Source organism: Vicugna pacos, unplaced genomic scaffold (assembly GCF_048564905.1).
Source record: "Vicugna pacos unplaced genomic scaffold, VicPac4 scaffold_19, whole genome shotgun sequence".
Taxonomy (NCBI): domain Eukaryota; kingdom Metazoa; phylum Chordata; class Mammalia; order Artiodactyla; family Camelidae; genus Vicugna; species Vicugna pacos.
This window is the reverse complement of record NW_027328740.1, coordinates 69159762-69174243: the sequence shown is the minus strand read 5'-3', so window position 1 is coordinate 69174243 and position 14482 is coordinate 69159762. Positions and strand designations below refer to the sequence as shown.

Here is a 14482-nt window from a genome sequence, read left to right as displayed (position 1 = left end):
CAGACCCTAAGAAGTAGTGGATCCAAGACTCGTGTTTTTCACTAGCTATGATCGTTTTAAAACACGTAAACAGATTTAGAAAGGTATGTCCCCATGACATTTATTCTTATTGAGATGGCATATGTATTCAATTGTCTATGCAGAAAATAGGACCCATGATGGTGTTTAAGAAATATTTTGTGTATTGAAATATTTATTTTTAAGTGCAGACAAGGAGGGTGGGTATTACTCCATTGTAGAGCACCTTTTGTGCACGCACATGTTCCTGGCTTCAATCCCCTGTACCTTCATGAAAATAAATAAATACAAGTGCTTACTTAAAAATAAGAATAAATTTATATAAAAAAATAAATGCAGACTAAAAACCACTGCAATCTAGGAGCCACAATTATAATAAAAAACAAGTGTTTCTATCAAATATTGACTATACGCCAATCACAGAGACAACCAAAAGTCACACCTGACAACCATCACGTGTGATTCTCAGCAATCCTACTAAGTAGACACGGATGAGAAACCCGGCTCTGCGGATGAGGAGACGGAGCTCGGAGGAGCCGGGGACACTGACCGTCCTGCTCCCCGTGACACCGCGTCAGCCCAGGGCAAGCGCTGACAGAGCTGCACTGAGGGGACACCCAGCTGCATGGAACCATGGGGGATTGGGGAGTCCTAGAAAATACTCAAAAGTGTTCAATGAAAAACCAGCTCAAATATGTTACTCTGTGCCCCATCCTCTAAACACAGAACATGTCTGGGACCTTTTTGATGCCTCCGTGTCCTTTCTGCCATCATCAGTTACGTGCCCTCTCAGCGCGACCAGTCATGAACTGGACCCCATACGAAGTGCACTCAGATGGAAGAGCTTTAAAAGCTGTTTTATGAAGTTTGTAAGACTCTGTCTATTCCTCACACAGGCGGTCATCCAGCACTACTCACCGGTGCGGATGTACCACCTGAAATCACACCTTTCTGCTTTTTAAAATCCCTTCATGTAATACAGACTTTTAAACAGCAAAGAAGCAGCTCAACCACAGACAGTGGACATCTTTTCACCAAACGGACTCAAACAGCCCATCGGACTACCTGGAAGCCCTTTTCTTCTATTAAACCCACTTCCAGGTACTTCATCTGATTGGTGGACTCGGCCTCTGAATGGCCTACTCAGAGAGATCCCATCCTCACATCCGGGGGTGGGAGAGGACCCTGCTGCTGGGAGAAATCAGTGAGGAAGGTGGACATCCTCCAGCCATTTCTGCACGGGTAGAAATGCCACATGCTCAGAAATTATTCCGTCAGCACCCCTCGGCTCCCATGGACTGGTTTCACATTAAGCAAACTTATGACACACTGATGCAAGAAAACCAGAAATTTAATTTATTAATGTAACAGGAGATGTGAAACTACAAACCAGATTGAAATATCAGAGTTCAACCATGAGTACAGATTCTCCTCCACGGCCCAGTCTCGGGCAGGCAGTCACATGGCAAGCGTGGACAGAAGCAGAGCAGGAAGGGTTTCTAGATTAACTCAATGGACTAAATTTCTGTTATAAGAACAGATCTACTGCCTGGAAAACAATTAATGCCAATCACGGGGCACACTCCATGGACAGTGGCTGAAACACGACTGTGAGTACCTGTATAACTCCACTTTCCCTGTCCTTTCTGGTCTAACTGATGCAGAGGTACAGAGATCCAGGGATGCAGATACCTGTAAACACCCAAAGCCCATCCCTGGGAGCCTGGAAACCAGATAGCCAGGATTTAAATCCCAGCTCAGCCACTTACTAGCTCTGTTACCTTGGCCAAATTACTTACCCTCTGTGTGCCTCAATTTCCACACTGTAAACCTGGGATAACAATCAAATCTTTCTTACTCGCTTGTTGTGAAAATTGGAGGATTCATTTCTGTAAAACTCTCAGAAAAGAATGTAGCACATTTTTGGTGCCCAACAAATTTCAATTTAATAAGAAAGTGATTTACAAGTCTCCCATCTAATCATCTTCTGTGTTTCATGACTATTCTGAGTCCCAAAGGAAATCCTTATTTCCCCTCTTATAAACTCTTGAGGAGCACCCTTCTGTTTCAAGCCACCACCTGTTTAATCTGAGGGGGGATTCCCTCCTCCCCACTCCTCTGGTCCATGGGAGACTGCTTCTCCCTTCACACCCCTGACCACTGGCCCACGGCTAGCCCTCCTCACACTAACAGATTGAGGTGTGAGTCCGGGGAGACAAGCAGGGCATATGAAAGCTTTCCTTCCCCTCCAGTGTTGGCCACCCTTAGGAAGCAGCCGGGATGCTCAGTTCCATGGCAAGACAGTCCTGTGCATTATGGGTCAGAATCTCTCAAGGGAATGCTCGCTGTGGACCAGAGTTACCTGGGACTGCGTAAGTCTCTAATTCTGGGACATAGTGTCATGACACTCACTCTCCCACAGCCCTGAATTTCATGGAGAACGTGGCTTCATCAGTAATAAAGGAGACATTTATCGCCTGCCTGTTCTTCTTTGTCATCTCTCAGTTGGCTGCTGGACACAACATGTGTATAAGTATTGGGTCCCCTTAAGCCCCAACATATATGAAGTAACAAAAATTCTGTGGCTTAACATTGGTTCAGGGCGACTGTGTAACTGTCCTGACTCTGCTGATGCTAAATTATGTGTATAGGAACTATGGAACCTCCTCAAATATCTTTCATCATAAAACCAGCTTTTCTTATTTTCCTGTTTCTCAGTAATTGCCAAAGACTATCAAATGATGGCTTCACACCAAACAGCAGTTAAGATTATGAGCCCTCTTGTCATACACACTGTGCTAAACACTTTACATAATTTCTAATTCTCACAATTCTACAAAGCAGAAATGAGTGTCCCCATCTCACAGACGAGGGAAAAACTCACAAAGAACTGACTCAGGATCACGTAGCTCAGTGGCAGCGCGTGCACGCAAACCCAAGTCAAAACACCACACCCCTTTGTATATGTACCAAATCTCCTACCACCCATTGACAAACAGCGGTGGGGATAATACTTAGGGAACTCAGTACACTTTTCAGCTTTAAGGTGCTCCAGAGGCCGCTTCTAGCTCTTTTATAAAATCCCGGCTCACTGGTTTCTAACACTGCAAGAAAAGTCCGATGTTGCAACTGTTTGCACAGGAAGTCTGAAATGTTCACAGCGAGATGATAGAATAAAACTAAGACATAAGCAGAATAATAGTTCCAGGTAGTCAGACATAATGGACATTGTGCTACCCTGAAGCACTAAGCAAAGGAATCAAAAAAAAAAAAAAAGTTGTTTAAGACTTCCTTTACAAACAGGAAAGTTAAGACTGTAAGAAGGTGTAACAGCGCCACCTATGGCTTAAAAGGCCTTCCTGGTTGCCTGGAAAGGTGCAACACAAAAATTGCCTGTGGATCAGAAACAAGAATCAGATAACTAAAAGCTTATGTAGCACATACTGCTCTCCTAGTCCTCATGTCTTGCACTGTAGCAAAAACCAACAGACCTGTACTAGGCCTATATTCATAAAAGCCATGTCTGTATTTTTCCAACAGGAGGTAATCTAAGTATCTTGCAAAATACTTCTCAAAGAGCCAGGAAATCATAGAAGTGTATTGAAATACAAAAACATTTATTTACATATTAAAACAGCATGAGCTTTTTTCTATTAAAAAAGCTGACATGTCAAATCAATGTTTTGATATTTTAAAACCTATTAAGAGTGCAGAAAAATAAATCAAAATTTTCTTTAATCACAAAAGAGAGAAGCTTATTCCCTGAAAATGATCAATGTGGATTTTTCTAAACTTAATGCTTCTGGTCAGAGTCCTACGAATTTAAATGTCTGAGTGTATAGTTACACGGCAGCATGAACACTGAGTTGTAACAATACACATTCTGTGTAAATAATCTTCAAGGTCGTCTGCTTAAGTCAATTTAACTAGTCCCTGTCTCAATAGAATGATACAGATTTCATTAAAACTTCATACTGCACGCACACACACACACAAAACCCTGAATCCTTGTTACTTTAAGCCATATTCATATATATCCATATTGAATATGCATCAGAAACAAGCCACCCTCTTTAGTATTCACAGTTGATCCTTCTAAACTATCTGTCATTGTGACAGCACATTTTTACTAAGCAGCTCTTGGATGCTTTGTATACAAGGCGTCTACCTCTCACAGTCAGACATGGTAAACGGCATCACTCAAATTTCACAAATGAGGAAATATACTTAAGCCATGGAAACAACGTACATATTTATCATCAGGAAAGAAAAGAGTAAAGATTTTACTTTCAATATGCACTGACAAACTTTTCCTCCATACTAAGACCACATACATAAAACAAATTCAGTCATTGTAAATTATTCTGTCAATAAGCACCACTAGAGAAAAACAAGCAACATCATTAGCAATGATTGGACTTTCAAAGCCCACTCCTATTTTGCACTATAATCATTTTTAATGTTTTGTTTTTAGTGCTTACATAGCACTAATATAAAGAAAACATAAACTATTTAAGTCATTACCTGAGAATGCAACATTTGTGAAAATGTACAATTTTAATTTATGCCGCTCTGTCTCACATTCTCACTGGTGTCTCTCCTTTGAAGGCCTCATCAGGCTGAGATCGCCAAAATCGGTCATTTATGGACTCACAGGAGTTCGGGAAACCACTCAACGGGAGGCTGATCAGAGGAGAAATTGAGAATGCATCCTGTGCAGCCTGGATTCCAGCACCGAGCTAGGCACCGCCAGCTGCGTTTGATTTGGGACAAGCTGCCCACCTCTCGATCCCTCAGCTGCAAAAAGGAGACATTGATACCTACCGTCAAACACCTGCTTTGAAGTAAAACATGAGAAAAACAGTTTAGCCTTTGGTAGGTGTCCACTCACAGCAAGCTTGGTCATTATGATGATGAGGATTACTTTTAATAAGTTAAGCTAGACCAAAAATTAGAAATCACCATAAAGGAGAAACATTTTAACTCAATAAGCATTTCCTTTTGAATGGATTGATAAAAGTTCTAATGATTTTTTTAATAAACCAAATTTTGTCCATTAATTTTAGATTTACCGGTTTATGGACAAGTCTCCAAAAAAAGAATTAGAGGCCTCTAACCTCTGAATACTAAGAAAGTAAAGTTTAAAAAAATTATGGGGGAGAGTATACCTCAGTTGAGAGAGTATGTGCTCAGCACGCATGAGGCCCTCAGTTCAGTCCCCAGTAACTCCATTTAAAAACTTTTATTTAAAAAAAAGGAGAATTAAAGGAAAAAGATGGAGGACTACAGAATTTTTTTAGAGAATCCACTCAGATTTAAGATGGGGAAAAAATATCCATTTCTCACAGGAAATCTTGAGAACTATGTAAACCGGATCTGAGTTGTCTAGTCTTTAACATTATTCATGAATTCATATTACCAAGTCTTAAAACTACCTGATAACCCACAGTGGTGATAGTGATCATAAAACCTGCCAATGCGGATCGAACTCCGGCTAGGACTGCTCTGTTCTGACATCTCTGCCCCTGAGGCCTCACCAGGCTGAGAGCACTAAATTTTGTCATTCATGAGCATCTCGTGTAAGTCTTCCACTTGTGCTTCTCAGTCTCCTCTCACCAGCCCCTCTGAGGGAAGCACTGTTATCATCTTCCCCACACGCAGATAAGGTCACTGAGGTACAGAAACTAAACCTGCTCCAGGTCACATCGGCATTAAAGGACGTCTGTATTTCTGCTGTTTTGCGGTTGACAAAGGAATCTGAGATATCAATACAAGATAGACTGTTAAATAATCAAGTCTGTCAGCTCTTCACCTCAAAGAGCAGATACTATAAATTCCTGATGTAGGATGAGGCTGCTGCCACAAAATGACTCAGCTAGAAATTAATATCCAAGATGAAGCAGCGGATACACATAAATATTCATGACTGTCAACTCCTCTCACGGGTCTTGGCCCTTCACTGCCTGAATGGGGGTGAAATCCCCACCCGTGTCTGGGAGGGTAGCGCGGCTCTTCCAAGTCTCACCCAGGCTTCACAGGCTGTTTCCCCCTACAGACTGTCCTAAATGATTAAAAAGCTCACAAGATTTTTACACCAGCCAAAACTGAAAGACATTTCTGCATATGGAGCACTTTCTCAGGCTTAAACCATTTTTGCCTACACTCAGCAAGGGGGAAAAAAGAAACATGACTCTGCAAAGTCTCTTAGCCTTACCACTCACAGGAGTTGAATGGTCTCAGCACAAGATGACCCTTCACATTACAGGATGAGAACAAAATAAAGCCGCCCCAACAACAAGCACTCCCAGAGACAGCGCTCAGCAGTCTTCTGCACACTCACGGTTGTGCAGCCCTCACCACCATCTATTTCCAGAACACTTCATCACCCCAATAGAACACCCCTGTCACTAGCAGTCACTCCACAACCCCCCTCCACCCAGCCCCTTGCAACCATCATCTGCTCTCTGCCACTGCATGAGCCAATTCTGGGCATTTCTAAGATCACTGAAATCAACAATATGTGGCTGTTTGTGTCTGGTTCCTTTCAGTTAACGTGCTGTTATCAAGGCTTTCCCATGTTGAAGTGGTATCAGCATGTCTCTTTTTTTTTGAAAATGTTAAACTTTATTAGAAGGTGGTAAATACTATCAAAAATAGTAGAGTGGGGTATAAGGGGTGGGGTTTCAAAGGGAAAAGGCCGGGTTGAGCAGTCAGGGTGGACTACCCAGAGCAGATGGCTTTTTTCATATTCCCCTTTATTTATTTTTTCTTTTTTATTCACTCTTATGTCTGAATAATATTCCACTAAATGGAGATACTACATTTTGTTCTTTCATTCAGCAGCTATATATGGACGAGGTCCAGAAGAATGAGTGTAAGTGGTGGCTAGCAGGGATGGCATTTAAGCAAAGGGCAAGATGTGCTTTCAAAAAAAAAAGTGAACAATCAGAGGCACAAGGAAATTCAGCGCGTTTCTGAGAAAGTGCATGGTTGCTTCAGTAGGACTGCCATGCAGGGCTGTGGGGGATAGTGACAGGAGACACAGTGAGGGAGTCACCTGAGAATATTCCCCACTGCAAGCAGCTCAGCCAATTCTCCTCCCTCATCCTGTATTTTAGAGACATTTTTGCTAGCTTTTCTCTTATTTCAAGTAACAGTACTTTAGTTACACATCTGATCATCTGCATCAGACCACATTAGCTCCAAGCCACAGAAAATCATTCACTGACCGGAGCAGCTCCAAGACATAACATTGATGGACCAGGGAGTCCTGCAGCATCCCATCCTGCAGGCACAAACCACACATGTTCCCTGGTGATGTCCGGAAAGTAAAATGCATGGAAATATCTCACTGCTGCTGCACGACATCTGCCCACAAATTGCCCCCAAATCATGCTGGCACAGCACTACTCAACCCTCGCACTACCCCCCCAAAAAAAAAAAAAGAGAGAGAGAGAAAAGAAAAGAAAAGAGAAGAAAAGAAAAGAAAAGAAAATATAAGAAAAGAAAAGAATAAAGCTAAGAAAGCAAATTTAGGCTCTTCCATTGAAAACCAGCAACCATCACTGCCAGTATCTGAGCTGGAATGATCCTGACTTCAAAAACCACTGTGCAGTTACTATTCAAATGTGACAGACATATATGTATTTCACTTAGATGATATTACAATAGGATTTTTCTTTTCAAAATTTCCAGTTGCAACAATAGCACAAGAAAGTTTATGTTTCATTTTTTAAAAAAAATCAATTATTTTCCACTTTGTTAATTTTGAATCTATTATTATTTTATAAAGGGAGCTATGCTGCAGATTATAAACCAAATATCTGGCTTCTGCAAACAAGACCTATATGACTTCACTATTTCAGAGCAAGCTTTAATGATGCTTTCAAATTGGGGGCGCTCACTAACAGCTCTTTAAATACTGTCAAAGATGTGCTATTATGTAATGCAAAGGGTCTACCTACACATCAACTCAGAAACCAAAGAAACTACACGAAAGCCTTAGTTTATCATTTTAAAATACTCCTATTATTTTGAATATTAAATTTCTTAAAAGATAAGATATTTTTTGAGAAAGACATCAGTTGTATTAAATTTCCTCTCACCAAGAAAGCAATCTTTATCAAGAATTACTACCCCTATGAAAATCCAAAAGACAGGACGTTTCTAGCTAAGTTAACTTACAGATCTCAACACAAGCCTAAATCCTATCTGCTCTCACTTGAACGAGCCCAGCAAAGTCCTGGGCTACTCTGGAACTTAGCTCTTCTGTTCCATATGTTGGCAGAGCTAAGATCATCACACAAGGCAGGGAAGGAGAGAAGAGGTAAGTCCACCTGGCGGCCTCCATCTGTTTACTTCCAGCCACAAGGTGTCGCTAGAGCGACCCCGCTAACAAGCCCTCCACACAAGGAAACCCGGCATCCACTCTGCCCCTGCGGTCCCCAAGCAGTCCCGACGCCCCTCTCCCACTGGTGGCCTCCGAGCCTGTGAATGGTCTTCTAATGACCCTCCCAGTTGGTGACACCCTCCCCCTCTTCCCCGCTACACACACACACACACACACACACACACACACAGCCAAGGCAGCCTTCCCAAAGCACAAATTTGATTACATCTCCCCCACTTCAAACCCATCAGAGGCTCCCTGGTAGAGTTCTAGCCCCACCCCCGACCCTGCTTGTCCATCCTCACCTCAGTACCAGGTCCCCAGTGACCTCAGGGGCCCCGTGACCTGCTGCTACTTCCCACTAGCCTCCAGGCTCATTTTAACTGTTTGTCAAGGAAGTCTTCCTTCCCTCCAACCTCCGCACTTTGGATTAGGTGCCCTGCTGTGTTAATAAAACATTTTAATCTAAGTCAACTTCTGACACTGCTAAGCTCTCAAGAAGCAAGTACATTTTGCTTACTACTGTGGGTCCACCCCCTCTCCCCTAGACACTCAGAATTGCGTGTTTTGTGAATAAAAGAATGAAGGGGTGGGACTCAAAAGGACAGGCAGAGCTGCTCTCCTAAGGGTCACTTCCTGCTGACACCCTTCACTGCCTCTTCTGTGTCAGTTCTAGTAAAAACCAAGCTCCTCCAAAGCCCTCCACCCCTAGGCCCTCTCCAGTGTCCTTCAAAGCAGGGTCACCCACCACCCTGGACCACACAGGGCAGTCTCCCCGAGTCCCCACCCCACAAGCCTCCAGGCCTCTACCCGGGCTGCTCCTGCCACCTGAGTCACCCTCTTGATTCCTTCCCCTGGCTGACTCTTACTCTGTCCCCAGAACTGAATGTAGAGCCAATTTCTTCCAGGAAGTCCTCCCTGATGATGTCCTTTAGCTCTTGGCTGGGCTCCATCTACAGCAGCACTGCTTGGCGACCAACTGGTATTTGTCCACCTGCTCTTATGAGACCATGACCTCTTGGAGGCCACGTGGGAAAAAGGAGTGAGGTGACAAGAGGGGTGGGAAGAGCAAACAGGAAAGTCGCAGCTCAAGTCCCAAATTCAAGGATTCTGTCTCAGATAAAAAGAATAAACTGTTTCATACGTGTGTCATTTGGCTATGATTTTTGTGGCTCATGGAAAACAAGAGCTTGGTGTTCAAGCCTGAAATCCAAGTTACATGCAAAGAAATGTATATATTCATATCCAAAGGAAACCAGAGCTGCTCAACAACACTTTGCAGTTAAAATCCAAAGGAAATTTGATAAAGGCAATCTCCCTCTCTCTCTTTATTTTTATTTACTTATTTTTTTTGGTATCATATAGTTTTAGAAGTATTTGTATAACTAAGTGATGGCTACAGCCTATGATTCTGCACTGGAGTGTTTGGGGCTAAGGAAGCCCAGATTACATGCACTGTGTAAATGCAATCACACCAACACAATGACAGGCGCCCTAGTGGCTGAGCTGAAGTTCCAAAGCAGAGAACCTTATGTTGGAAGACAGCTCTCAGTAGAAAGTAAGAAATGTAATGTTCTGTACTCAATTTCATTAGCTTTATGAGCCATTAACAGATAGTATGTCTTGTCTAATGAAACCCCAAAATATATTGTCATCTTCGATTTTCTCCATCTGACTGTTTTATGCTAAATTTGGATATCAAACCCTCACTCCATACGGAAAGCTCAGGCCTTAGCTGCAGCACAGTTACATCCCGTGGAAGAAAGCCGATCAAGGGAGAACAGGAGAGTTTCCCTTCAGAAGCTGCTAAGTGTGGTTTTGCACCTGTATGTCATTTACAACCACGCCATCGTCAAAGGAGTAAGACCTTACATCTGTGGGGCAAAAAGCACTGCGGTGGTTCCGAACCATGAAAGAACACTGAGCTTTGTGCAACAGTCCTGAGGCACTTAAAGCGTACTTTCTCTGAAAGGCTCCGAAACTGACTCACTTCACCATTTCAGGTACAACCGGAATTAGTAGAGAGAACATGCCCTTGAAGTCTGACAAGGCCCTGCTGGAATCCTGCTACAGCATTTACTAGCTGCTAAATGAACCAATTCCTTAAACCTCTGAGGAGGCTTCCCAATCTTCAAAACGGGGCTGCCACCGCCCACTTGGGAGGCATGGATGTGAATGCAACACGCAAGTAGGGCGGCCGACTGGTACGTGACACGGGGCCTGGCTAGTTTCCCTCCGCTGCCCTTCTCCCCCTTTAAACTTGCACTGTTCCCCCTGGTAAGGGTGAAGCCCCAGGAACAGACTGCCCGATTCTTCTGTATATCCCCGGATACATACCTTACCCTTAGGAGGTCAGAAAAACAACTGCCTCCTCCCCAGTCACTATCAATATTCTTAAGAGTCTGGGTTTTTTTAACTCTATGTTTCAGGGAGACTATTCAAGAATTGTTCAACCACCGTTCTCCAGGTTGGCTCCTCTCCCAACGCCCATCCCTTCTTACCTCAAATCTTCTGTCTGATTGCCTTTTGTTCGTGGGAAAGAGAGTCCGCTAGGGTGCGGACTCCCTAGGCCTCCCTCCCTTCATCACAGGAGAGTGTGACTACATTCTCCCAACTCCCCACTCCGACTCCAGCTTCTGAGGAGTTTCCCCTTCTGGACCCTGCAGCTTCTGGATCGTCCCAAGACGCGCACACGTGGCCAAAACCCTCTCTTCAGATTTCTTCCTGTGTGGCCCTGCCCACCCCCCAGAACCTTAAGGATAAATGCCATTGCTCTGAAAATCACAAACGCCGCTGTCTGACACACCAAAGCTGCATGGTCCGGGCTTTCCTCCAAACCAGGCACAGCCCTGCCCCCCCTCAGACACAGTCTGCACCTCTTGAGATGAGCTGATCCACTTGCACGGCTGTGAACACCAGCTAAGAATGACGAATCCCAATGTGTATCTCTAGTCCGGCTCCTTCACCTGAGCCCCAGGCTCATAGACACGAGTGCCTCTTGGAAGTCCTAACTTGGATGACAAATGGCATCTTAAAAATGCCATATGTCAAAAAAAAAGGCCTTATGTCCACCATTTACTCTAGACTTCGATTCCTGGCAGGTACCTCCCAGGCTCCCCATTTTAGTAACAGCCCCAGCACCCACCTAGGTGTTTGAGGTCACATTCAATTTCCACTGTTCCCTCCACCTGGCCCTGCCCTGGAATCAGTCTTGTTATTTCTGTCGCTAAGCCAGTCTCAAGTCTGGTTCTGCAGGGAGCACGATGGAAACCCACAAGCTCACAGCAAGGTGCACTGAGTCACAGTCCTCCGAAGGGAGTTCCCTGGAGGGGGAGGCATCTCCTGCTGCCAGTCACCTCAGAAGGCACTGGATTCTCACAAAGAAGGACCAGAAAAAGGACTCAAGGATCTCCCGTGATCTGAGGTTTGAAGGGCCCGAGGTCTGGGGGAGCTCCTAGTTAGCTGACACTCCTGTCAGTGAGCAGATGAGGATGGTAGGAACCCAGGCAAGTCTGTTCTCGCTCCGACCCCTTTTCTCTCGGGAGCCACGGGAAAGGCCAGTTTCCAGGGCACAGACCGGCCATCACAGATCCCAGCCTGCATTTGCCAACCCAGACAGCCTAGACTCCTACTTGCGACTCTTACTTCTGTTCTGTTCCCCCCCCCCAGAATGTGATGGACTCTTTCAGAAAGTCTGGACTGTCTCAAGCGAGACCAAGTCAGTGAAGGATGAAGTGTCCACATTTGGACCAGAGCATGAAAGGAGAAACAAGGCCTCATGTCCAGCATGATGGTGGTGGCCAAGCCCTTTCCCTGGGTGAGATGAACCAGGGTCGGGGTGAGAATGCAAGGTCCCTTCACGGCTGACAGGGGTGTTGGAGACTCACTACCGCAAAATAACCACACGGCCATCAGTGGTGGACATCAGCTGCAACAGACACAGAGTCAGCTATTTACTGCCAAAAAGGGGTAAAAGTAAAGGCCGGTGCAGGGAGGCCTGCACGGCTGCTGAGGCAAACCACAGACCTGGCTCTGAATGCCCACTGGCTGAAGCAGAGAGGAAGCTACGGTCCCCTTTAGCGGTCCCTGTGTCCACCAGATCCAAGTGAACCAGTTACTTAGGACAAGGCAATGTTTTCCTGATACTTAGAAAAACCAGCCTCATAAAGGGAACAAAAGAGTGGCATGGTTTTAGGCCCGCTCCTGCCCCTCTATGAATGCAAAGTAAAGTAAATGGCACTGGGAAGGTGAATGCAAAAAAAAAACCAAAAAACAAAAAACCGGTGACTGCTTCCTCCAACAGCGTCCCCTGCAGCTGCTCACCCCCGAGCCGGCCACTTCCTCACCAGTGACCGCCGGCCAGGAAGCGCCGTCACGCACGTCACACAGCGACAGCCAGGAACCTCGTGCCGAGCACGTTTGTGTAAAAGCCAGAATCAAGCAAGGTGCTGCAGAATTTGACTTTCCAAGTTTAAATACTCCATGAAAAAAATCCCTCAGCAGCCGCCTAAATCAATTCGCATCTCACTTCTTCAAAACAAATAAACAAAATTAGTAAGAGAGCATTTGTTACCAAATATAAGGACGAACTAACAGGTTCCTCAAAGCAAGGACTTTAACAGATATCAAACTCCAGTGGGTGATGTGCTAACATAGCAAAAATTCCAAAAAAGTAGAAAATAAGATGACTAGGATAATATACGAATCATGGCAACTGTTAAGTTTTTGCTTTTTATAGCGATGGAGACGGCACAGAGGGCGATCTGGCTATTCCAATGCAGGGTGTGCACAGCCCACATTTTCAGACCCAACAACATGCTCACGGGGTGGTATAAGGGAAAAAGGAAAATAGAAAAAGGAATAGAGGAACAGCCAAAATTAGAAACACACGAGAACAAAAATGACTTTGACAGCATTTACAAGAAATTACGTCAGTGTGATGAGGACAGGGACGCAGGGACGGTGAGACCCACCCTCACCTCCTGATCCAGGGAAGGCAGGGGCCTGAGGGGAGCGATGCTGCCGGGGGACCCCAACGTGGTCAGCGCCCCAAACCAAAACTTCACCTAGATGCGTGTAGACAGCTTTTGAGCTACAAAATGTGGTCGCATTTCAAGCTGGACAACTTTACTCACTCCCACCAAGAGGAACAGGGGAGAATTAGGTTCTGCTCCTGAACCAAAGCATTGTTTAAAAAATTAATGACTGTGTAATAGTAAAAGCAACAATGGAGTAAAAGTCACTGGAGGAGAACGTGCTTGACCCGAGCTCATTGGCCACGTTATCTCACTGACGTTCAGATGCTGGCTGAGCCCTTATGGTACCAGAACAGACAGACCCACCAGGAGGGAGGTTTAATGCGCTGCTGTATTTTGATGCCGGCAGCCATGCCTGGTACACGAGGTTCTGGGTAAACAATGGTGACAGTGTCAACCACTATGGGCTAAGCACACATCCAGCTACTCCGCCAAATCCCAAGGGCAGACTTCAAAAGGCAAAAACAAGCTGGCATTCTCTGTTGGCTCTGCAGAATCAGAGCCAAGCAGTTGCTGAGCAAAAATGTCACCAGTGCCTCCTATGACAAAATAGGAGGCACTGGCGTGGGGCTGGGGCAGGGCTCCAGGCTTCCACTGATCACCCACCAGTCTGTCCAGGGGGTGAAGGAGGTCCCTGCTTTCATTGCACCGATGCACCTACCTTGAATGACGCCTTAGGACTCAACAGGAGGTGACAGGTGAGGTGAACGGAGCCAGCCTTGGTGTAGCACGGTTCTGGCAGCTATGCCCTCAGCAGTGCCCAGTTTCCTAAACCTGACACCTCATCTCCAAGGAGCAGAAGTGTAGTGTGGGCATGTAGATCACAGGGCCCTGTGAGGACAAGTACAGATCATGGCCACGACATGCCTCTCCCCTTCCTTAAGCCATAGAGGAATGTCCGGGGAGGAAGTGAAAATTATTCCAGAGCCTGCCAGGCACCACACGCAGGTGGGACATGGATCCCCTGTGTCTGTCATTCACAGGACTGGTGTGGATTTTCTTTTTATCAATTCTCTGGCATCTTCTCCTCCATCTTACC

At 45.1% G+C, this 14482-nt stretch overlaps 2 protein-coding genes across 8 annotated transcripts in view; both read right to left on the bottom strand.

The window, feature by feature from the left end:
• Positions 1–14482, bottom strand: part of LOC140693127 (trafficking protein particle complex subunit 9-like) — a 1110112-nt gene that overhangs the window by 209233 nt on the left and 886397 nt on the right. The window lies entirely within an intron of this gene.
• Positions 1–14482, bottom strand: part of LOC140693125 (uncharacterized) — a 38446-nt gene that overhangs the window by 14032 nt on the left and 9932 nt on the right. The window lies entirely within an intron of this gene.